General features: G+C 41.1%; 1 pseudogene; it reads right to left on the reverse strand.

Moving 5' to 3' along the window:
• Positions 1-1,425: 1,425 nt before the first annotated feature.
• On the reverse strand, positions 1,426-23,837 carry LOC102266670 (ADP-ribosylation factor 1 pseudogene; annotated as a pseudogene).
• Positions 23,838-25,230: the final 1,393 nt, after the last annotated feature.

A 25,230-nucleotide genomic window follows, 5' to 3' on the forward strand; every position in this document is an offset into this window, starting at 1 on the left:
TACCACAGAGCGTTACTAAGCCCGTGCACCACAACTAAGCCTGTGCTCTAGAGCTTGGGAGCCACAACTACTGAGGCCCTGTGCTCCACAGCAAGAGAAACCACTGCAATGAAAAGCCTGCACACCACAGCTAGAGAGTAGCCATGGCTTGCCACACTGGAGAACAGTCCTTGCAACAGTGAAGATCAAGTATAGCCAAAAATAGATAAATAAAATATAATGCATCAGAAGAGCTTGCCTCTTAAAGAAATTAGTTATAAGCCTTTTGGTAAAATGAATAATTAGTAACTGACATTTAAATTTAGACCTGTGAGTACTGGATTTATTTACAAATCTTTGAAATATAACATATAAGGTATTCCTTTAAGTCTAAGTCCCAATAGTAATTTTTTAAAATTCCTAATTGTGTATTGAAAGCAGTAAGAGGTTTCACAACACCAAATAAACCAGTGTTGAGGTTTCCCCCAACATAAAGTTTAACAGCTCCAACTTCTTCAGAGTTTATCAAGATACAAAAGAACAAAGTAGAGGTTATCATTTTCGATGGTCAGTCTGACCCTTGCAGGCTGAGGGGGTGCGAGCACATGTAGACAGGGGCTTTGAGGGGCTGTGGCGCAAGAGTGACCATCCGCACTCTAGCTGATGAGACCCTAGCCTGGAGCAGGCTACAAGGGGACTGCAGGGCTCCTGCTCCAGCCAGAGCATTCCAACTGAAGTGTCCACGCTGATCCAAGGAAAAGCCGAGGTCCTTCCAAGGTGTCTGAGAGTGATGGCTGCAGGCTTCCACCCTGTCTTCTGGGCAGCCATGTAAGCATAAATACAAGCAAAGTACTATGGGATGTGGAATGACCTGAGACAGAGCAGATCAATGGTCACCCTATTGTGACCTTGCAGAGTGGATCGTGGGTGGTTCTACCCTGTTTCATGTCCAGGAAACAGACCACCGGTGGACTGGACTCAGGCCATTACTGCAGAACCTACACTAGGCATATGTCTCCCTTCTGTGTGTTCAAGTGTCCTCCTTACCTTGTATTTGTTAACTATTTTTTTAAATGCACTGAATTTGGGTTAAAGACGAACCACCAAAGTGGATCTCAACACAGATCTAAAGCCCGGGGGAGGAGCATCAGGCTCATCTGACACAGCCATTCCTGGATAACCTGTGTGCCTAAAATCCCTTCTCAGTGCTAAACAGTGGGTTGATTTTCTTTTTACAATTAAAAAAAAAATGAGTAGTATTGCATTAGAGTACCCAAAACTGCTTCATTGGAAACAAAAACTATTTACATTAAATAAAAATCCAGTTGCTGGCTGCATCTGCACATTCATAGCACGGTGAAGCAGGGTGATAGTGCAGAGGGCTTCTGGCACTCACACCGCAGGGATAGGAAGAAGGGGTAAGAGGGGAGGAGCAAAGAGTACAGCTCATTTCTGGTTCCAGAGCTGATTGGACAGCCAGTCCGGCTCCTTATAGAGCCCGTCCCCGCTGGTGGCACAGGTGGCCTGAATGTACCAGTGCCCGTGGCACAGAGTGTAGACCCAGCTTGTCTGTGATCTCGGCTGCATTCATGGCATTGGGGAGGTCCTATCTGTTAGCAAACACGAACAGAAAAGGCGTCCCAGGGTTCATCTTCTGCCAGCATCCTCATGTGAGCCTCGCAGGCCTCTCACACTGTCAACCACAAAGATAAGACTTTGTGTGTTCTAAAGGTAGTGGCACCATAGATGCCGGATCTTGTCCTGGCCACCCATGTCCCACGGAGTGAAGCTGATGTTCTTGTATTCCACCGTCTCCATGATGAAGCCTGTAGTGGGAATAGTGATCACAATTTCAGCCAACTTCACTTTGTACAGTGAGGGTCTTTCCCACAGCATCTAGGCCCACAGTGAGAATGCACATTTCTTTTTTGACAAAAAGGCCCTTGAAGAGGTTTGAAAAGATATTTCCTGGCGCAGCTGTCGCTCTGAGGCAGGCGTTGGTTTCACTCCCACACAATTCCAATAGTGATTTTACAAGACCGGAATAAACAAGGAAGGTCACCAAGAGTGTAAGGCGACTGGGCTGTAAAGTAGCTAGCAAGAATTTCTAACATCTCATGTGACCCATTCCTTAATACTAGTGCAGGCAGAAGAGTTCTTCATGGCCTCAGTCATAATCAGTTAATTCTGCACACTGTGTAGAATTAGAATATTAGAAAATGCTTTTAAAAATCGTCCCATAACAAAGTTTCCACTGGAATGAAAGCCACTAGCTTTAGCACTGCTGGAACCCAGAGGGTTTGCCAGCCAGTGTTCATATTTCAATTTCCAGCCTGGGGCTTTGAATTTTTTCTCTTTTTTATATTCTTTTCCATTATGGTTTATCCCAGGACGTTGAGCATAGTTCCCTGTGCTACACAGTAGGACCTGTTGTCCATCCATCCTTTTTTAAAAATTTTTATTTATTATAATTGGAGGCTAATTACTTTACAATGTTGTGGGTTTTGCCATACATTCTATATGAAATAGTTTGCATCTACTAACCCCAAACTCCCAATCTACCCCTCCACCGCCCTCCTCTCTCCCTTGGCAACCACAAGTCTGTTCTCTGTGTTTGTAAATTTGTTTCTACATCATAGATAGGTTCATCTGTGTCATATTTTAGATTCTATAAGTAAGTGATACCATATGGCATTTGTCTTTTCTTTCTGACTTACTTCACTTAGTGTGATCATCTATAGTTGCATCCATGTTGCTGCAAATGGCATTATTTCATTCTTTTTATGACTGAGTAATATTCTATTGTATATACGCACCACATCTCCATCTATTTATCTATCAATGGACATTTAGGTTGTTTCCATGTCTCGGTTATTGTAAACAGTGCTGCTATGAACATTGGGATGCACATAACTTTTTGAATTATAGCTTTGTCTGGAATGAACTGCTGGATCTTATCGTAAGTGGATCTTTAGTTTTCTGAGGAACCTCCACACTGTTTTCCACACTGCCTTCACCAACTTACATTCCCATCAACAGTGTAGAAGGGTTCCCTTTTCTCCACACCCTCTTCAGCATTTATTATTTGTAGACTTTTTAATAGTGGCTATTCTGACCTGTGTAAAGTGGTACTTCATTATAGTTCTGATGTGTATCTCTCTAATAATTAGCATTTTTTTATATGCTTATTGGCCATTTGTATGTCTCCTTTGGAGAAATGTCTGTTTAAGACTTCTGCCCAGTTTTTGATTGGATTGTTTGATTTTGTTGTTGAGCTCTTTGTATATCTTGGAAATTAAGACCTTGTTGGTTTCATCATTTGCAAATATTTTCTCTCATTCTGAAGGTTGTCTTTTCATCTTGCTTATGGTTTTCTTTGCTATGTTAAAGTTTGTAAATTTAATTAAGTCACATTTGTTTGTTATTATTTTTATTGCTTTGGGAACCTGACTTAAGAAAACATTGGTATGATTTATGTCAAGAGAATGCTTTGCCTATGTTATCTTCTAGGAGTTTTATGGTGTCTTAATATGGGAAATAGATGGGGAAACAGTGGAAACAGTGTCAGATTTTATTTTTCTGGGCTCCAAAATCACTGCAGATGGTGACTGCAGCCATGAAATTAAAAGACGCTTACTCCTTGGAAGGAAAGTTATGACCAACCTAGATAGCATATTCAAAAGCAGAGACATTACTTTGCCAACAAAGGTTCGTCTAGTCAAGGCTATGGTTTTTCCTGTGGTCATGTATGGGTGTGAGTGTTGGACTGTGAAGAAGGCTGAGTGCCAAAGAATTGATGCTTTTGAACTGTGGTGTTGGAGAAGGCTCTTGAGAGTCCCTTGGACTGACTGCAAGGAGATCCAACCAGTCCATTCTGAAGGAGATCAGCCCTGGGATTTCTTTGGAAGGAATGATGCTAAAGCTGAAACTCCAGAACTTTGGCCACCTCATGCGAAGAGTTGACTCATTGGAAAAGACTCTGATGCTGGGAAGGATTGGAGGCAGGAGGAGAAGGGGACGACAGAGGATGAGATGGCTGGGTGGCATCATTGACTCGATGGACATGAGTCTCAGTGAACTCCGGGAGTTGGTGATGGACAGGGAGGCCTGGTGTGCTGTGATTCATGGGGTCGCAAAGAGTAGGACATGACTGAGCGACTCATCTGATCTGATCTGAATGTTTAAATCTTTAAGCCATATTGAGTTTTTTTGTGTATGGTGTAAGGGTATGTTCCAACTTCATTGATACAGCTGTCCAACTTTCCCCACACCATGTGCTAGAAACTTTCTCCCATTGTATATGCTTGCTTGCTTTGTCAAAGAATAATTGACCACAGGTACGTGGGTTTATTTCTAGATTATTCTTTGCCATTTATCCATATGTCTGTTTTTGTGCCAGTTCCACACTGTTTTGATTACCGTAGCTTTGTATTACTGTCTGAAGTCTGGGAGGGTTACTGGTGCTTTGAATTTAAATGGTGCTTGGCAAATGTGTTTTTAACTTATATTTAATACATATAAATACTACTCAAGCTTCAGATGAGAGGGAAAGGAGTATGAAAAAAAATACAAATGGCTATTTGAGAGTAGGAATATCTCTTGTCTCACATTCTAAATTCTAAGTTGGGGAAGAGAGAAGTCATAAAAACAAAGGAGGATGACAGACCATATTCTCACATTTATTTGGAAAGCTATTCTCTTCATCTTGTCTTGGATTCTTTAAGGGAAGTAGGCAAAAAAGGAAGAAAAACAGAGAATATGAAAGAATCAATTAAGAGGTATTAAAGGAATTTCATGTAGCTACTGGCATATATTCAAAAAATTTGAAAAAAATATGAATTGTGCCCAAAGTCTTGTGGGTTTTGGCACTTACATTGAAATTAAGTTCTATCTATACCTGAGAATCAGATCTTTCAGGGAAAATTCAATTTCTGAAACTGAAATATTTTCACAAAATGGAGAAAAGAAAGATGCACCTCAAAGAGATCAAACTTGGAAATAAGCCTGATGTTATAAATTGAGATTCTTAAATCACAGACCATGCTTTTCTTTTCTTGACCCCATGTCTCTTACACATCTCTTATTACTGTTAACACTCTAGCCTTGACTTACAGCCAGCTCTTCTTAGTGGCTTATCTTAGTCTAATGAAATGAAGATTTGCCATGATTTTGATCTAGTTAAATAAGATCCAGTCTTAACCTACATGCTGCTGCTGCTGCTAAGTCACTTCAGTCGTGTTCAACTCTATGCAACCCCATAGATGGCAGCCCACCAGGCTCTCCTCTCCCTGGGATTCTCCAGGCAAGAACACTGGAGTGGGTTGCCATTTCCTTCTCCAATGCATGAAAGTGAAAAGTGAAAGTGAAGTTGCTCAGTCGTGTCTGACTCTTAGCGACCCCATGGACTGCAGCTTACCAGGCTCCTCCGTCCATGGGATTTTCCAGGCAAGAGTACTGGAGTGGAGTGCCATTGCCTTCTCCACTTAACCTACATAAGATGTGGTAAATGCACAATAATAAATTAGACATTTAAGTTATCTCAGTCTATTTTCAACTGAGTACTCTTTTAAGCTTAAATCAACCACTTTTATTTTCAAACATTTCAGTGGGTCCCTATTTCAAAAAACATAAAGAAAAAGACCTTCGAAAAACCTTTGAATGCCATCTCTGTATTTCTCTCCTTCCCTCCCCCCGACTCCAATATTGCTCACTCTGCTTCAGTCACATCAGTGTCTTTGGAAATTCTTCTACCATCCAGTTGCTCTCTTGACTCCTTCAAGTCTTAGCTCTAGTGTCATACTCTCAATCACCACTGTTTGAAAATGTAAATCTCCCTCCAAACCACACACCATGTGGTTCCCCTTATCTTGCTCTATTTCTTTTCTCCAGTTTATTCACACATTTGAATATACTATAAAATTTCTTATTTGTTATTATACTTATTGCTTATTTTCTATCCCTGACCCACTAGAATGTAAACTGTACAAGGACTTTTGTCATTTTAGTTCACTGATGTATCCCAAATGCTTAGAACACTGCCTGACATAGAATTATCCAATAAGTATTTTTGGAATAAAGGGAAGAATATGTTCAGTATTCATTATCATTTATTAAGTAGTATTGGAAAATAATGTGAAACTCAAACTTCATTATATCTGATTCTCTAAACATTAGGCCATATGTCCTTAAATAGATGTTCAAGTGAGACATTGAGAGGGAACGGAAAAAAATAAGCATAGGGATCAAATCATAATTCAGTTTTTTACCAGCTATGGCAAAGTAAATTTGTGTGAACTTTAGTTATCCCCTTTGTGAAATGACTGTGATGAAGACATTAAGTGAGCAACTAGATCAGTTCCTGGTGTAGTAGGCACGTGATAGATGTGTTTCTCCATTTTTTTCCCTCTAACTTTTCAGTAGACTCCACATGGTAGGGGGAAAAAGGAGAAATCTAAGGCACCTGCAAAGATCTACAGTGTGTCCACAGACTCTCATCATAAGAAACTGCAGGAAATTGGGAGAAAGGTGAAAAGGCGGTTATCAGATCTTTTCTAGTCCTTCTTGAATGGAGGGCCTCGTCAATGGGGACACTGAGAACAAGGATAGACAAGACTGCCTCTTACTCATGGCTGTGGAGGGAGAAATCGGTGACCTAACGTGGACAAAATGGTGAATGAAAATGGCCATGCAGAGCCAAAGCAACCTGACCAAACATATTATCAAAGCAAAACAGTCACCGACCAGGTACTAAGTCAAAGGGTCAGAGAGGTAAAGGGGTCAAGAATAAGGCTTAATTGACATTTCTCCAAAAAGGACATACATATAACCAATAGGCACATGAACAGATGCTCATCATCACTAAATAACAAAAAATGCAAATCAAAACTACAATGAGGCATCACCTCACACAGGTCAGAACAGCCATCATTAAAATGTCTACAAACAACAAATGCTGAAGAGGGTGTGGAGAAAAGGAAACCCTTCTACACTCTTGGTGGGAATGTAAGTTGGTGCAGCCTGTATTGAAAATAGTATGGAAGCTCATAAAAACACTAAAAATAAAGTTTTCATATGATCTGGCAACCCCACTCCTAGGCATGCTGCTGCTACTGCTCAGTCACTTCAGTCGTGTCCGACCCTGTGCGACCCCATAGACTGCAGCCCACCGGCTCCCCCATCCCTGGGATTCTCCAGGCAAGAACACTGGAGTGGGTTGCCATTTCCTTCTCCAATGCATGAAAGTGAAAAGTGAAAGTGAAGTCGCTCAGTCGTGTCCGACTCCCAGCGACCCCATGGACTGCAGCCTACCAGGCTCCTCCGTCCGTGGGATTTACTCCTAGGCATAAACCCAGATAAAACTGTATTTCAAAAACATAAGTATCTCCTGTGTTCATAGCAGCACTATTATTATAGCCAATACATGGAAACAATCTAAATCAACAGATGAATGGATAAATAAGATGTGGTACATATATACAATGAAATACTACTCAGCCATTAAAAACAATGAAATAATGCCATCCACAGCAACAAATGGCTACATTTGTTGCTACAGATGGATGGAGCTCAAGATTATTATACTAAGTGAAGTCAGTCAGAAAAAGAAAGACAAATACAATATGATATCACTTATATATGTGGAATCTAAAATACGACACAAACATATCTAGAAACAAAAAGGACTTACAGAACACAAAGAACAGACTTGTGGTTGCCAAGGGGAAGGAGATTTGGTATTAGCAGAGGCAAACTATTACATATAGGATGGATAAACAACAAGTCCTACTGTATAACATAGGAAACTATATTCAGTGTCCTGGGATAAATTATAATGGAGAAGAATATGAAAATATATATATATATATGTATGTATAACTGAGTCACTTTGCTCTACATTGGAAATTAAACACATTGTAAGTCAACTATACTTAAATAAAAAAATTTAAAAAAGAATAAGAAGGTTGAGAGTGACTATAGGAAATATGGACTCAGTGAATGTCATTGCAAATGGCCATGTCCTGCAGCCAGATTGAGAGGCCTGGATGAATAAGGGCATGAGATGGCACAGTCCTTTAGAAAGTCCTGCACAGGATGGACAGCAACCTTTTTGACAGTCTAGGAATCTGTCTTCACTGATATTCATCTCACACTTCTAAATAAGGCTTTCATCTTCAGGAAACTAGAAAAAGGCAGGACTGACGAATAGCATTCCCCTTCCTCAGGTCAAAGGGAGTAGTACTTCATACTCTGAAGTCAGAAAGAAAATTAAAGTGAAAATATATTTTTAAAAAATAGAGTAAGTTTTAACAAATGCTCATGGACTCAATGAACAATCAATGGCAAGTCAGTAAACAAGTGGATCAGTAAATTGAGGGGGACAATTCGGAAAACTTTCCCCAATAAAACAATCTTTTATTGTACAAGAGAAGATATTGAAACCCAGAAAAGTAAATTGATTTCTCAAAGTCACACAATTATTACTGGCTACATTAAGACTAAACACTGATTTACAAAACAAAATTCCAGTTTCCATTGGAAGCTATTTTTTCAGTGACCAAAATACTCGTTTTGGCGTCTGATGCCTTTCAAGTTGGAAAGTGTTTCCATACAGAGTAAATAATCAGACTTTTGAAAGAGTAAAAACATTTCATTAGACTGTGGTGCAGTCTGTATATTTTTTCCTATTTTACTCTGTAGTCATCTTTCCTAGGGATTGAAATTCTTGCATCTCTCAGAGATGGTGTCATTTTTTTTTAGTTGTAATATACACATATTAAAGAAAATTAAAATTAAAAGCGTATATGTATGTGTACATGTACACTTTATATATATATAGTATATATAAAGTTATCAAATATATATATTCTTTAATTTTATTTGTATATTATTTAATTTTCCTCGAGTATATATACCATGATACTTATATACCGCTACCACTTGAGGCATAATATCATTAATAGTTTTATAAATTATCTTACATTAGTCATTATTAGTGCTGATAAATAAAATTCAGTTTCGCTCTTGTTTACTGAGCTCCTGCTTTTTGACAGGCCCAATAACAGGTGTGGAGATTTCAGAAAATGAGGGTTTTGGTTTTTTTTTTTTTTTTAATAAATATTTTAGAGATTCTCCCATGTCTTTAATGAGCTTTTGAAACCTTCCATAATCTTATTCCTTATGTTAGCTACACAAAGTTACTTCTATGGAGAGTTAATACGTTTAATTTGTGTTGGCTTTCCTGACATTGTACTCAAACTCTAGAAGTTCAGACAGTTCAGGGCCTGATCATACCTAGAGATATTTGGCTCTAACCATTGCCCCAAAATAAAGACCTTATAAGGTTTGTGAATGCAGTATCTCATATATCCCATTACGGGTGATTCTTTTTTCAGAGTAAGCAAGGAATAAAAGACATTCTTAAAACTGTTCCTCATCCTCTTATTCCTTTTGAGATTTTCAAATAGGTGAAGTTTAGAATTATGACTGGCTACTTATCTGAGTACATTACCCTTTGATGGAGAAATTCACCTATTCTGTTTCTATATAAAGTAAATCAGTTTTACAAACTGAGATCTTGTTGCCACTCAGAGTGTGGCTCTGAATTAGTCTCTGCTGGACTTCACCTGAGGGGGCTAGTTAGTTCTTTTAAAACATAATTATCTTACCACATTGCAAAGTATTTTGCTTCATGGATTACATGTTTTGAGAAGGTAAAATCGCCATTATCTATAAGAAACCTCTCTTATCAATAGATAAAAAGACTATCTACAGAGAGATATAAAACAGAATGTTTCTAAGTTCATACCATTGACAATAATAAACATTCTGTGAAAAAGAATAGAAAGCTCCAAATTTAAAAACAGTGACATCAACTATCTGATTCAATCAGAAACTGGAGGGAAGAAAAAATAATACAATTAGCATCAACACAAAATCCTGCCTATAATGGAGGTACAATCAAAATTTGTTAAACTGAATTGACAATTCATGGTTTAATTATCTGATAAGATGCTTGAGGATTGACACTGTTTAAGAGACAGATAAACTTTAGACACCAAAGGAGTGGAAAACCGTTTATGTTTTATTAATTTTGATTTAATATTAACTTTAAAATACTTTATTATAAAAATATTCAAAATTAAAAATTAAACAATAAAAATAAGATAAAACAATTTTAAAAAGATAAAAAGATTCCCTGTTGCCTCCTCTATCACTGCCCTTGCCCCCATGGTGAGATGCAGCCTACCCCACCTCCCCAGTAGACATTCCAACACTTTGGTCTTAGACCCTGGAGCCCAGCGGGCTGGGGAGATGCTGTCCAAGTTCCGCTCCAATCCCCCATCCCCCGAAGGCTCCTCTCCGTCCTGGCCAATCTCCTCCTGGTAAGTGGGCTCCTGGGAGCATGGGAGCCTCTCCCCTCCCCAGGAACCCCTTGTCCCGCCTCTACTTTTCCTCTCTCCCGCCCTTACCTCTGTCTCTGCAGGGATTCCTCCCATCCCCCCCCCCCCCTTCCATCCCCCCAGGTGTCCGAGTTCACCCACCAGCGCTTAGGAGATGCCCTAGTTGTGAGCAGACGAACTCTGCATTCTCTTGCTCCGCCATCTTGGCTCCACCCCCTATGCTTACTCTTTCTTGCCTTTCCAGAGCCTAGACTGACACATTAAAGTAAAAGTTGAAAAAGACTCTGATGCTGGGAGGGATTGGGGGCAGGAGGAGAAGGGGACGACAGAGGATGAGATGGCTGGATGGCATCACTGACTCGATGGACGTGAGTTTGAGTGAACTCCGGGAGTTGGTGATGGACAGGGAGGCCTGGCGTGCTGCAATTCATGGGGTCGCAAAGAGTCAGATATGACTGAGCTACTGAACTGAAATGAACTGAAGACCTATCTAGCATTCAAAAGGATTTATGTACATTGCAGAGAAGAGAAGGACTTCCCTGGTGGCTCAGATGGTAAAGCGTCTGCCTACAGTGTGGGAGACCTGGGTTCGATCCCTGGGTCAGGAAGATCCTCTGGAGAAGGCAATGGCAACCCACTCCAGTACTCTTGCCTGGAAAATCCCATGGACAGAGGAGCCTGGTAGGCTGCAGTCCCGTGAGGTCACTAAGAGTCAGACATGACTGAACGACTTCACTTTCAGAGAAGAGAAAGCATTTATAATTAGATATTTTCTACAGTAAATGCTCAAAGAAAAAGGAGGAGAGGGAAATCTCTTTCCTCATATCTTTGTGTGTGTCCTTACAAAGACTGTGATGTAGAGGTAATCTGGGGTGGGTTGGCGGAGGGTACCACTGTGGACCTGTGTGAGCCAAAGTGAAGTGGTAACATAAAAATGAGTAGGCAGATGCTCTGAAGTAGACAGAAGACACCTGCTTCAATATTTATATTTATATCAATATCTGTAATTGAGAGTTCGTAGAGATAAGAGAGGGCTTTGGCTTCTCAGGTAGCGCTGGTGGTAAACAACTCGCCTGCCAAGGCAGGTAAACCTAAGAGATACAGTATTGATCCGTGGGTTGGGAAGATCCCCCAGAGAAGGGTATGGCAACCCACTCCAGTATTCTTGTCTGGAGAATCCCATGGACAGAGGAGCCTTGTGGGCTACACTCCATGGAGTTGGAAAGAGTCAAACACGACTGAAATGACTTAGCACATGCGTACACACACACACACAAAGATAAAAGAAACAGATGTGTGGCATGTAGCTAGACTACCTGAGTGAATCCACTATTTTTTACTGGATCCAGAACTTTCATCCAGAACTACAATTTTCCTGAGGCCTAACTGTCCAGGTTCCCCTGCATTCTCCTGCATATATGCCATTACAATAACCACCACGCTCTTCCTCCATACACACGCCATCACTAGGAGTAGCATGAGAGAGTCTGTTTCTTGGGTTAAAAGTGCTTGTTTAAAATATCCCTACCGTATATCACAGGGAATTCTACGCAATACTCTGTATTGCCATATGAGAGATGAATCTAAAATAAGTTATACATATGTATATATATAACTGACTCTCTTTGCTGTACAGAAAAAACTAACATAACATTGTAAATCAACTATACGCCAATCAAAAATTTTTTTAAAACATGATAGATTTTTTTCCTGAGGAACTATGCTTGGATTCTTGTGTGCAGAACACTCTATTATCTGGATATAATTCACTCCTCTTAGGAAGACTTGACATCTGACGCATGTGTAAGTCATTCTATGAATTCAGTCAGTCAGACAACTCTAGCCAAGGGTCCACAAGGCTTTGTGGATATGTAAATTAATGCCCTCAAGTGAATGGAGGATCATAAATACTGGAGCTCTAGTTTGTGAAAGGCAAACCTTTGGTTTCCTTGAATGTAACAACTCTCCCTTGGCAAGAATCTAACAGAATTTTGTGCAAAATATTTGCAGAGCAAGATATGCACCTGTTCGTTCATTGTTTTGCTCATTCATTAAGCCAATTAACAGTTAAAGGTCCAAGAAGGGTTCTGTGAATGGGAGACACAACAGACCAGGGCACTGTGTCAAGTTGGTTACATTTCAGCTGGAGACCACAGAGCCCAGAAGCATATGAAGATACCATATCAGGGGCACAGTTGAGGGATATGTAAAGCACAAAGAGTTGGTACTACAGTGAGTTTAAATAGGTGGTCAGGAGGATCAGATATATTTTATTATCATTCTGGTATTTCTGTTATATCTGCCTTGTATTATAATTTGGTGAGAGTGGATTGTTTTTTTTAAAAATGGCTAAAGATGTAAAGTTTTCTAGTGATTCTTAGAGGTAATGGTTTGGGGTCCTTGGAATTAGAAGCTTGATAAAGTAATTGCTCCCCTCACTGGCTTTCCAGAGTTCTGAGCTTCAGGATTCCTATTCCTGCTCCTGAGTTTGTGTGGTGAGCCCTGGGGACTCTTGTCCAGGATCCTTGTTGACAAGACACAGCTTATTTAGGCTCATACTCGCTCTGGGGAAAGACATGCTGGGCTTCTCAGGCTTCTCATTCTATCTCACTCCACATCCAGGGACTAATTCACTCTGCCACCTGGCAATGAGGGCTCTAACAAAACGGATCTTGTATGCTGAGGGCACCTGCAAAGTTAAGCCCAATTGCATTGTTTGGAATGTGTAGATGGCTAGAGCAAGAGTGTGTATTCTTCATATTAAAATGAACTCACAGAATCACTGGAAATTACCAAAAAGCACTCAAGTAAAGTGATGAATATTAAATTGAGGAGTGCTCAGCCCCCAAATAAGAGTACAGGCAGTGATATACAAGCTCTACTCCCCACCCCCCCAAAATAAATCTATGTTGAACCATGCTAAAGAGGAAGTCTTCCATGACATCAAGTAATGAGGAGAGGTTAGGAATTATTCGGTGAAAACAGATATTCTCTATCAAGAGAAATGGGCTTGACGTGTACTTGGACCCGGTTCATTCAAACTACTATAGTAGTTGGAGTGCTAACATCTCTTGCTCTTCACAGACTCTGAGGAGGTTCTCTTCTGAGACAGGTGGGTCTTTCTGTGTATATGTAAGGATGAGGGGAAGGTGAGGGCGGTGGCAACTGTAGGCTTCTGAGCACACAGCACAGAATATCACGGTCAGAGGCAGACCAAGAAGCAGTGGATGACTGGGAAGGCATGTGGAGTTAGAAGATAAGAGTTGAGACTCGAATGTCTTTTCCTGGATTGTTTGATGGGCACCTTACCAAGACACAGTGAGCCTTAGTTATTTCATCCACACAGTCCATATAGGGTTCAGTTCAGTTCAGTTGCTCAGTCGTATCTGACTCTTTGCGACCCCATAAACCACAGCACGCCAGGCCGCCCTGTCCATCGCCAACTGCCGGAGTCTACCCAAACCCATGTCTATTGTGTTGGTAATCCTATCCAACCATCTCATCCTCTGTTGTCCCCTTCTCCTCCTGCCTTCAATCTTTCCCAGCATCAGGGTCTTTTCAAATGAGTCGGCTCTTCACATCAGGTGGCCAAAGTATTGGAGCTTCAGCTTCAGCATCAGTCCTTCCAATGAACACCCAGGACTGATATGCTTTAGGATTGACTAGTTGGATCTCCTTACAGTCCAAGGGTCTCTCAAGAGTCTTCTCCAATACCACAGTTCAAAAGCATCAATTCTTCGGTGCTCAGCTTTCTTTATAGTCCAGCTCTCACATCCATACATGACCACTGGAAAAACCATAGCCTTGACTAGACTGACCTTTGTTGACAAAGTAATGTCTCTGCTTTTTAATATGCTGTCTAGGTTGGTCATAACTTTCCTTCCAAGGAGTAAGCATCTTTTAATTTCAGGGCTGCAGTCACCATCTGCATTTTGGAGCCCCCCAAAATAAAGTCAGCCACTGTTTCCACTGTTTCCCCATCTATTTGCCATGAAGTGATGGGACCGGATGCCATGATCTTTGTTTTCTGAATGGTGAGCTTTAAGCCAACTTTTTCACTCTCCTCTTTCGCCTTCATTAAGAGGCTTTTTAGTTCCTCCTCACTTTCTGCCATAAGGGTGGTGTCATCTGCATATCTGAGGTTATTGATATTTCTCCCGACAATCTTGATTCCAGCTTGTGCTTCCTCCAGCCCAGCATTTCTCACGATGTACTCTGCATATAAGTTAAATAAGCAGGGTGATGTACTCCTTTTCCTATTTGGAACCAGTCGTTGTTCCATGTCCAGTTCTAACTGTTGCTTCCTGACCTGCATACAGGTTTCTCAAGAGGCAGGTCAGATGGTCTGGTATTCCCATCTCTTTCAGAATTTTCCACAGTTTATTGTGATCCACACAGTCAAAGGCTTTGCCATAGTCAATAAAGCAGAAATAGACATTTTTCTGGAACTCTCTTGCTTTTTTGATGATCCAGCAGATGTTGGCAATTTGATAGACTAATTATCTAGAAAAGTGGATTAATCAAGATTACATTCTGAGGTGTACAAGACATTATACTAGGGTATAAGGAGAAACTAGAACTTCTATTCACATGTATCTTTATCTTAGTCTCTTTTAAATTGTCTATTTTGCCTATATGTCTATTGTCTCTATTAAATTTGTCTATTAATGCACACTGTCAAAGACTAGTACATGTGCTCAGTAGATCAGTCATGTCTGACTCTTTGTGATCCCAGGGACTGTAGCCCATCAGGCTCCTCAGTCCATGGGATTTCCCAGGCAAGAATACTGGAGTGGGTGCCATTTCCTTCTCCAGGGGATCTTCCCAACCCAGGGGTATAATTCACATGCTCTGCATCTCTTTTCATTGGCAGGTGGATTTTTTTTACCACTGAGCCACCTGGGAAGCCCCCATAGTAGTACATAGATAAGTTTAAAGTTACATGGCCAAACTTGCATGAAGGCTGATGATTTAGAATGCTGAGAGTCAGAAGAACTTGGAGTTAGAAAAGGGAGAATCTTCACTCAGCCACTTTCTAGTTGCCTGACCCTAGGCAGTTTCCTTAGTTTTTCTGAGCCTAACTTCCAATCTACGTATTACCAGGATAATAATAGCACTTACATCATAAGATTGTTGTGAGGATTAAATGAGTGCTTAGCAAGTGGCAAGAATGTGTGGCAAGAAATGTGTGAAATAGATAATAGCTCATATTACTCACCAACAAAATGGAGATAATTTCTTTCTTGCAAAATTGTTGTGAAATTTAATGACATGGTATATTTGAAAGTGCTCTGTAAAGCTTAAATTCTAGGTAACTGTAAAGTAATGTTTTCAATGCTTATTGAATGCTGGAGTTGTAATTCTTTCAATTGCCAGAGTCTGGGGCCATATCAGTTTAATCCTTTTATGGAATATCTGAATTTTCTTCATATCTTGGAGTTATCACAGGGAAGCCTGGGAGAAGTTACTCATAGGACTGGTACCCTGAGATTTCTCTCTATAAACAGAGAATTTGAGCATTACTTAACCTCAGATATGCAGATGACACCACCTTTTTGGAAGAAAGCAAAGAGGAACTAAAGAGCCTCTTGATGAAAGTGAAAGCAGAGAGTGAAAAACCTGGCTTAAAACTCAACATCCAAAAAATGAAGATCATGGCATCCAGTCCCATCACTTCATGACAACTAGATGGGGAAACAATGGAAAAAGTGCCAAATTTTATTTTCTTGGGCTTCAAAATCACTGCAGATGGTGACTGCAGCCATGAAATTAAAAGACCCTTGCTCCTTGGAAGAAAAGTTATGACCAACCTAGATAGCATATTAAAAAGCAGAGTCATTACATTGCCAACAAAGGTCCATCTGGTCAAGGCTATGGTTTTTCCAGTGGTCATGTATGGATGCGAGAGTTGGGCTGTGAAGAAAGCTCAGCGCCAAAAACTTGATGGTTTTGAACTGTGGTGTTGGAGAAGACTCTTGAGAGTCCCTTGGACAGCAAGGAGATCCAGCCCATCCATCCTAAAGGAAATCGGTCCTGAATATTCATTGGAAGGACTGATGTTGAAGCTGTAACTCCAATACTTTGGCCACCTGATGGGAAGAACTGACTCATTGGAAAAGACCCTGATGCTGGGACAGATTGGAGGCAGGAGGAGAAGGGGACAACAGAGGATAAGATGGTTGGATGGCATCACTGATTCAATGGACGTGAGTTTGAGCAAGCTCCAGGAGTTGGTGATGGACAGGGAAGCCTGGCATGCTGCAGTCCATGGGGTTGCAAAGAGTCAGACATGACTGAGCCACTGAACTGAACTGAACTAGGTGGCTGGGTGTGGCCTCTCGAAAGCCATTCTTCTATGTCCACCCTTTAAATGTTAGAATTTTGTAGATAAGATCAATATGGCCCTAGTATCCCACAAAGTTCTTATCTCTTAAAAATTAGGGTAAGAATTTGAGATGCTTTGTTCATATAAAGCAGTGCTTTGGAAAACACAAGATTTATGTATTTAATAAAATCTATAGAATCCTAGGCATCACTGCCAAAGAGGATTTAGGAAACAGTTAGCTCCTTGAGTAAGCTATTTAAAATGAAGAAAGCACAAGCAACTTAACTCCCACTTTTTGGGGGGATAGTTAACGATTTATAATTGAAACCATTGCTGTTTTAGCTCTAATAATATCATATCACACTGGTTGGCAGAGCAATGAACAAAATTGGACATTTATTTTGGCTTTCTCCATTGAATTACCTTTTAATTTCTTTCAGTGACCCAAAGGAAAGGTAACAAAATGAGATTCAAGAATCTGTGAGCTGGATGGCAGATGGAGACCCATTGCCTCTCTAAGTCCTGTGCTACATGTGGTAGAAGGAGGCCTGGCTGAGCGATGGCACCACAGCTGCCATTTTACAGTCGTGAAGATAGTGCAAAGCCTCACTGGGACCAAACTCCTATGGGTTAATAATGTGGAGCTTTACCTGGCCCAGTGTTCCTGGAAAACAATGATGGGCAATAATCCTCCCCGGTTTGTGTTTTAGGAGACAGCTGGCTGCAGAAGGCCCTCCGCCCTATGTGACTCGGACGGGGCTCATGGGTGGCTCCTGTGCGTACCCATGGCAAGGCAGACAAAAGTTCCCCAAGTTCTGATTCTCTAACTCATGAATGATTAGCTGAATCGTTGGTCCCCACTAACCAATCTGAAAACTGTCCACTAACTTAACTCATTTAAATTTTATCAGGCTTCTTTCCCTCCCCCAGGCGGCAGAAGCTTGTCTCTTCCATAAGCTTAAGTTAGCTTAAGCAAGCACTAAAATGCAGAATATCTCCCCCTTAAAGGCCCTTTCCTGTTTGAAGTACCTGTTCACATCACCTACTCATTCCACTCCTGCATACACAGTTCTCTTTAAACTTCATTGTATGACTAGTGACTAGTGAAGTCACTCAGTCGTGTCCGACTCTTTGCGACCCCATGGACTGTAGCCTACCAGGTTCCTCTGTCCATGGGATTTTCCAGGCAAGAGTACTGGAGTGGGGTGCCATTTCCTTCTCCAGGGGATCTTCCCAACACCGGGATCAAACCCGGGTCTCCCGCATTGTAAGCAGATGCTTTTACCATCTGAGCCACCAGGGAAGACTAAACTTCATTAGTCTTTCTTAAAAGAGACAAAAGCCTTTTCTACCTGAACTTTGAGACATTTGTACACATTATGCCTTCTCCCTACTACAATGGCATCTGGTCCCATCACTTTATGGCAAATAGATGAGGAAACAGTGGAAATAGTGACAGATTTTATTTTGGGGGGCTCCAAAATCACTGCAGATGGTGACTGCAGCCATGAAATTAAAAGACTCTTGCTCCTTGGGAGAAAAGTTATGATCAACCTAGACAGCATATTAAAAAGCAGAGACATTACTTTACCAACAAAGGTTCATCTAGTCAAGGCTATGGTTTTTCCAGTAGTTATGTATGGATGTGAGAGTTGGACTATAAAAAAAGCTGAGCACCGAAGAATTGATGCTTTTAAACTGTGGTATTGGAGAAGACTCCTGAGAGTCCCTTGGACAGCAAGGAGATCCAGCCCATCCATCCTAAAGGAAATCGGTCCTGAATATTCATTGGAAGGACTGATGTTGAAGCTGAAACTCCAATACTTTGGCCATCTGATGGGAAGAACTAACTCGTTGGAAAAGACCTTGATGCTGGGACAGATTGGAGGCAGGAGGAGAAGGGGACGACAGAGGATGAGATGGTTAGATGGCATCACCAACTTAATGGACATGAGTTTGGGTAACCTCCAGGAGCTGGTGATGGATAGGGAGGCCTGGCGTGCTGCAGTCCATGGGGTCACAAAGAGTCGGACACGACTGAGCAGCTGAACTGAACTGAACTGAACTACAATGGACACCCTCGCACTGTTGTAATAGTCCCCCAACTCCATTGCAATTGTCTCTCTACCCCTATTGCAATGATCCTTATAAATAGTTTTTCCATATGTGCTTTTTATTTGACAGGAGAAAACTAGACTTTCTCTTCTACCTCTAGTCTTTTCTGTTAAATGTGCTTTTTCTTATTTTCATCTAATAAATGAATATATATATGTATCTAGATATATAAATTATAGCTATGTATATTGAGTTCATTCTTAGTGCTACCGATTAAGACAACAAAGTCTTTCTCTCATGCCTATTGGAATGGTTGAGAGACAGATAAGAAAAAACAAACATTAAATGATATGAAGTGTTTTGGAGATAGGTAAGTGAGAGAATGTCTTGCTTGGGGATGAGTCAAAATTGTATCTATGGTGTGTGTGTGTGTGCTCAGTCATGTCTGACTTTTTGTGATCCCGTGGACTGTAGCCCACCAGGCTCCTTTATCCATGGGATTTCCCAACCAGGAATACTGGAGTGGGTTGCCATTTCCTACTCTAGGATCTTCCTGACCCAGAAATCAAATTCATGTCCCTTGTGTCTCCTGCTTGGCAGACAGATTCTTTACCGCTGTGCCACTAGGGAAGCCCTTTATATCTGCGGTTGTCAGATAAAATTTCACATATACAAGTAGTCCTAAGAGAAATGAGAAAAAGGGCTAACAAGCAAAGATCCTGAGATGAGCTGACTAACATTTTAAAAGAACTACTCTGGGTTCTAAGTGGTGAACAGGCTGGGGAGAGGGCGATGATAGAAGCATGGAGAACATAGGAATCTATGGCAAAAATACCTGCATTAGAAGCTGGTGGACTGAACAAAGGTGGTGATGACCATGGTTTGGGAAGGCAAGATATGAGGGACTGGAATCAAAACTTGAATTTGGAGCATGTTATGTTTTAATGTTTATTACTCATAAATGGAGAGTTCTAGTTGAAAATTATATATTGAATATATCAGGAGAGAGATCTTTACGAGTCGAGTTCAGGAGAGAGATCTTTACAGATCTTGATATCTATGAAAGGAATATTATTAATTTAAATAATTAAGACAATCATTTAAGTCAAATGATTATTTTACTATTTAGTGTATTTAAGTCAAATATACTCATTTAGCTGTATTTACTCCATCTATCTACTTTGCCTAATATGCTAATTATGTTTTTGCCTCAGGCCTTTGTCCTTTGGAACAACAGACTGGTTCCAAATAGGAAAAGGAGTATGCCAAGGCTGTATATTGTCACCCTGCGTATTTAACTTATATACAGAGTATATCATGAGAAATGCTGGGCTGGAAGAAGCACAAGCTGGAATCAAGATTGCCTGGAGAAATATCAATAACCTCAGATATGCAGATGACACCACGCTTATGGCAGAAAATGAAGAGGAACTAAAAAGCCTCTTGATGAAAGTGAAAGAGGAGAGTGAAAAAGTTGGCTTAAAGCTCAACATTCAGAAAATGAAGATCCTGGCATCTGGTCCCATCACTTCATGGGAAATAGATGGGAAAACAGTGGAAACAGTGTCAGCCTTTATTTTTGGGAGCTCCAAAATCACTGCAGATGGTGATTGCAGCCATGAAATTAAAAGATGCTTACCCCTTGGAAGGAAAGTTATGACCAACCTAGATAGCATATTGAAAAGCAGAGATATTACCTTGCCAACAAAGTCCATCTAGTCAAGGCTATGGTTTTTCCAGTAGTCATGTATGGATGTGAGACTTGGACTGTGAAGAAAGCTGAGTGCTGAAGAATTGATGCTTTTGAACTGTGGTGTTGGACTCTTGAGAGTCGTTTGGACTGCAAGGAGATCCAACGAGTCCATCCTAAAGGAAATCAGTCCTGGGTATTCAGTGGAAGGACTGATGCTAAAGCTGAAACTCCAGTACTTTGACCACCTCATGCGGAGAGTTGACTCATTGCAAAAGACTCTGATGCTAGGAGGGCTTGGGGGCAAGAGGAGAAGTGGACGACAGAGGATGAGATGGCTGGGTGGCATCACCGACTCGATGGACATAAGTTTGAGTGAACTCCGGGAGTTGGTGATGGACAGGGAGGCCTGGTGTGCTGCGATTCATGGGGTCACAAAGAGTCGGACACGACTGAGCAACTGAACTGAACTGAACTTTGTCCTTTCTTTCCTCTGTCTACCAGGGTTACTCAAAATGCAACAAGATAAAAAGCCAGAGATAATGAGCCAGAGTGCAAACTGACACACTGCTTTCTTCATCAAGAATGTCTTTCAATATGAAAGAAAAATGTTAGCAGGACTGAACAGCATTTCGTAATGAAATTGGTTTGTATTCTAGGATATTCTCCTTATCTTACCATCAATCAGAAATAGACATTTCATGCACCATGCTGTTCTAGACGACTGAAGTACCCCCAAATAACTACTCCATGGCTCCTCATTTGTTCCAGGCCCTGGAACAAATGTCACTTCCTCAGAGAAGCCCTCTTTTCTAAAATGCTGCTTCTCTCACTGTCCCCTTTTTCCTTGCTTCAGTTCCTATGTAGCATTTATCGTTATTTTACTTTATATCATGTAATTATTTGTTTAGATTGTGTCCCCCCTACAAAGCAAACTCAAGTAGGACATGAGCTTTGTTTTATTCAGTTGTATCTCCTGTACCTAGGCAATTACCTGGCTGGCACATACAAGGTTACATAAAAAGGAAAATGAATGAACAGGAATATAATAAACACATCAATATCCTATGTTTTGTATTTGTATAATAAATCATTGCACTTCTTTTTTAATGTTCATTTTCCTTATTTTAGGTATATTCCTTTTAAACAATATTGTTGGGGAGGGGAAATTTTCCCCTTCTACTCCCCTTGAGTTCTTGTGGCTGGATTAGCCATAAAATTGACACAAGACAGATTAGCAGCAGAAAAAAAAACTTCTCATTTTTTAAAACTGATTTTTATTGGCGTATAGTGGCTTTACAATGCTGTTTCAGTTTCTGCTGTTTAGCAAAGGGAATCAGCCTTACATATACATATATCCCCTCTTTTTTGGATTTCTTTTCCACTTAGTCGTCACAGAGCACTGAGTGGAGTTCACTGTGCTGTACAGCAGGTTCTCAGTTATCTATGTGATACACAGTATTATATATGTATATATGTCAGCCCCACTCTCGCAATTCATCATACCCCCTTTTCCTGCCTTGGTCACCATAACTTTGTTCTCTACATCTGTGTCTCTGTTTCTGCTTTGCATATTAGTTCATTGCTAACATTCTTCTAGATTCGACAAACAAGCGATATTATACAATATCTGTTTTTCTCTTTCTGACTTACTTCACTCTGTATGACAATCTCTAGGTCCATCCACATCTCTGCAAATGGCATTATTTCATTACTTTATATGGCTGAGTAATATTCTATTGTATATACGAACCACATCTTCTTTATCTATCCTCTGTTGAAGGACATTTAGATTGCTTCGGTGTCTTGGCTATTTTAATTAGTGCTGCCAAGAATATCGCAGGGCATGCATCTTTTCAAATTATTGTTTTCTCCGGATAGATGGCTAGGTGTGGGATTGCTGGATCATACAGTAACTCTAATCTTAGTTTTTTCAGGAACTCCCACACTATTCTCCATAGTGGCTGTACCAATTTATATTTCTACCAATAGTGAAGGAGGGTTCCCTTTTCTTCACACCCTCTCCAGCATGTATTGTTTGTAGATTTTTTGATGACGGTCATTCTGACTGATGTGAGGTGATACCTCATTCTAGTTTTGGTTTGCATTTCTCTAATAATGAGCGATATTGAGCATCTTTTCATGTGTTTGTTGGCCGTCTGTATGTCTTCTTGGGAGAAATGTCTGTTTATGTCTTTGGCCCATTTGACTCCAGCCAGAAAGGGATAAGGCAGCCACAACTGGGGAGCCCATACTCACTCTGATGGGATCCCCCTCTAGTGCCCTCAGAGGCAGGGGCTGGCAGGAAGCTGAGTCAGATTGGAGTGCGCTCGCTCTAGTGGGAGTCTCTCCTAGTGCCTGCAGAGGCAAGGGCTGGCATATGGGGACAGAGTCCATGATGGCGGCCCCACCTCTTGCATGCCTTTCAACAGTGGTGCCTTATTCCCAAGGCAGATCTGCTTCCTCCAGGATCATTCCCGGCTAGGGAGCTCCTCACTTCTGTCCCTTCAGGCCATCTCTGTGAAACCAACAGCAGTCCTCTCCCTGGTCCACTCTCCCACACTTTAGCATCCTGCTCCCTCCACCATGGGCAAGACACTTAACTCAGCCTGGGGTGCCCAGTGCCAACTCCCTAGGAGGCTTTAGCAAAGGTGGTGCGTGGGTCCCTGGAGCTTATGTGGGCCAGAGAGGACTTGGCTTGAGGGGCAGGTGGGCCCTCTCAGATGAGCACCCCCCCCAGTGCCCACAGAGGCAGGGGCCTGTGGGTGGGGATGGGGGTTACAATGGCCGTCCCACCCCTTCCATGCCACTCAATAGCAGCGCCTTTATTCTGGGTGACCAAGGTTTCACCCAGAAACTTTCCTGGTCATGGAGCTCCTTACTCCTGTCCCTTCAGTCTGTCTCTTCACATCCAACAGCTGTCCTCTCCCAGGGTTCACTGTCCAAACCCCATTTTCCAGCACGCAGCCCCTCTCTGTACCAGGAGACACATGGCTCAGGCTGGGGTGCATGGGGCTGCAGCATGGACTGTGAGCACAGATCTTACTCTGTCCTGCCCTCCACTGACCAGTTGCTGCATTCCCCTCTGACCCCCTAAAGCTCCCTCTCTGTCCCAGCTGATTTTCCCACTGTGAGGGGGCTTCTCTGAGTGCAGGAAGCTCTCCTCACCTTCAGCTCCCCTCAGGGGTGCTGGTCCCTTCTCATTTCCTCTTTTTGTTTTTCTTCCTTTTGTCCTACCTGGTTGTGTGAGGATTTTTCTTGTCCTTTTAGGTGTCCAAGGTCCTCCAATAGTATTCAGCAGGTACTCTGTGAGATTTGTTCCACTTGTAGATGTATTCTTGATGTATTTGTGAAGAGAGGTGAATTTCATGTCCTCTGATTTCGCCATCTTGTCTCTAGAAATAAATTTTAATTCATGTACCTAAGAGGTCCCATAGAAATATGACCACAGGGGCTTTCCTGGTAGTTCAGTGGATAAGAATCCACCTGCCAATGCAGGAGACATGAGTTTGAACCCTGATCCAGGAAGATCCCAAATGCCAGGGAACAACTAAGCTCCTGCACCCTCCATTGAACCTGTGCTCTAGAGCTCAGGAGCCACAACTACTGAGTCCCTAGAGCCCATGCTCTGCAACAAGAGAAGCCACTGCAGTGATAAGCCTGTGCACCACAACCAAAGAGTAGTCACCACTCACTGCAACAGAGAAAAAGCCCTTGCAGCAACAAAGACTCAGGACAGCCAAAAATAAATAAAAATAAATTTAAAGAAAAAAGAAATAGGACCTCAGAAGTGACCAAAGTAGGCAATTTTATATTTTTTTAAACAAAGAAATAATACATGTGTGAGGAATTGATAGGACAAAGAAAGTTAGGGTTTGGGTGCTCAATTAGTGAAGAGTCTAAACAGAGTTTGGATTTGGGGTAGTAACTTGAAGTAACAAGGTTTGTTTATTCAGGCTTCTCAGCCTGAACTTCCTAACTTTAGTGATAAATGTGTCCTACCTCCTGAAGCAGGGAGCATATCTTTCACTTGGGAGATTTGCTTTACAGGGAAACAGAAAGGAGGGTCAGTGTCCCCCTTGTTTTGACCACTTCTTAAGTAAGTTTTATTCAGAATAATCAATGTGCCATTGAGGCACATTTTGGTGTGACCTCCTCTGGGCCCCAGCAATATATATTAGGGATTTGGGGTTGTTTTGTTTTAAATCAATCTGAAGTTTTTTCTCTTTAATTGGGGATTGTAATCCACTTACAGTTTCAAACATATTGATATGCTTAACATATCAAATATCATACTTTCTTTCATTTTAAACAGTTCTATTCTCTTCTTGCATTTTCCTATTTGGCTCTACGAACTGTGTTTGAAAAGTTATCTTCCCCCTAAGTGTTCTGTACTTTTTTTAATTCTTACATAAGGGAATGAAAGACTAACCTGATTTCTCCCAGCCTCCCTATCATTTATTATTATTAATTGTTAACTTTTTCTTTTCCTATGCCCTCTCCTAACCACCTTTGGTTTTCAATATATATTTTTTTCACCTCCATATAATCTTTCTATTCTAAAGTTGACTTCACAAATACTTATGATAAAACCATATGTATACAATGAACTAACACTTTCACTAGAAGTTAGAATTTCCTTCTCAATCAGGCAGAAAATCCATTTCAGAAGAAGGCAATGGATGTAATTATTTCTGAGTGATCCATTTTATGTGAACTGCAGTGTATTCTCATACATCCTACAATATTTAAGTCAATTCATCTCATTGTGAATTTTTGAG

This window comes from Bos mutus, chromosome 16 (genome assembly GCF_027580195.1).
Source record: "Bos mutus isolate GX-2022 chromosome 16, NWIPB_WYAK_1.1, whole genome shotgun sequence".
NCBI classification, from domain to species: domain Eukaryota; kingdom Metazoa; phylum Chordata; class Mammalia; order Artiodactyla; family Bovidae; genus Bos; species Bos mutus.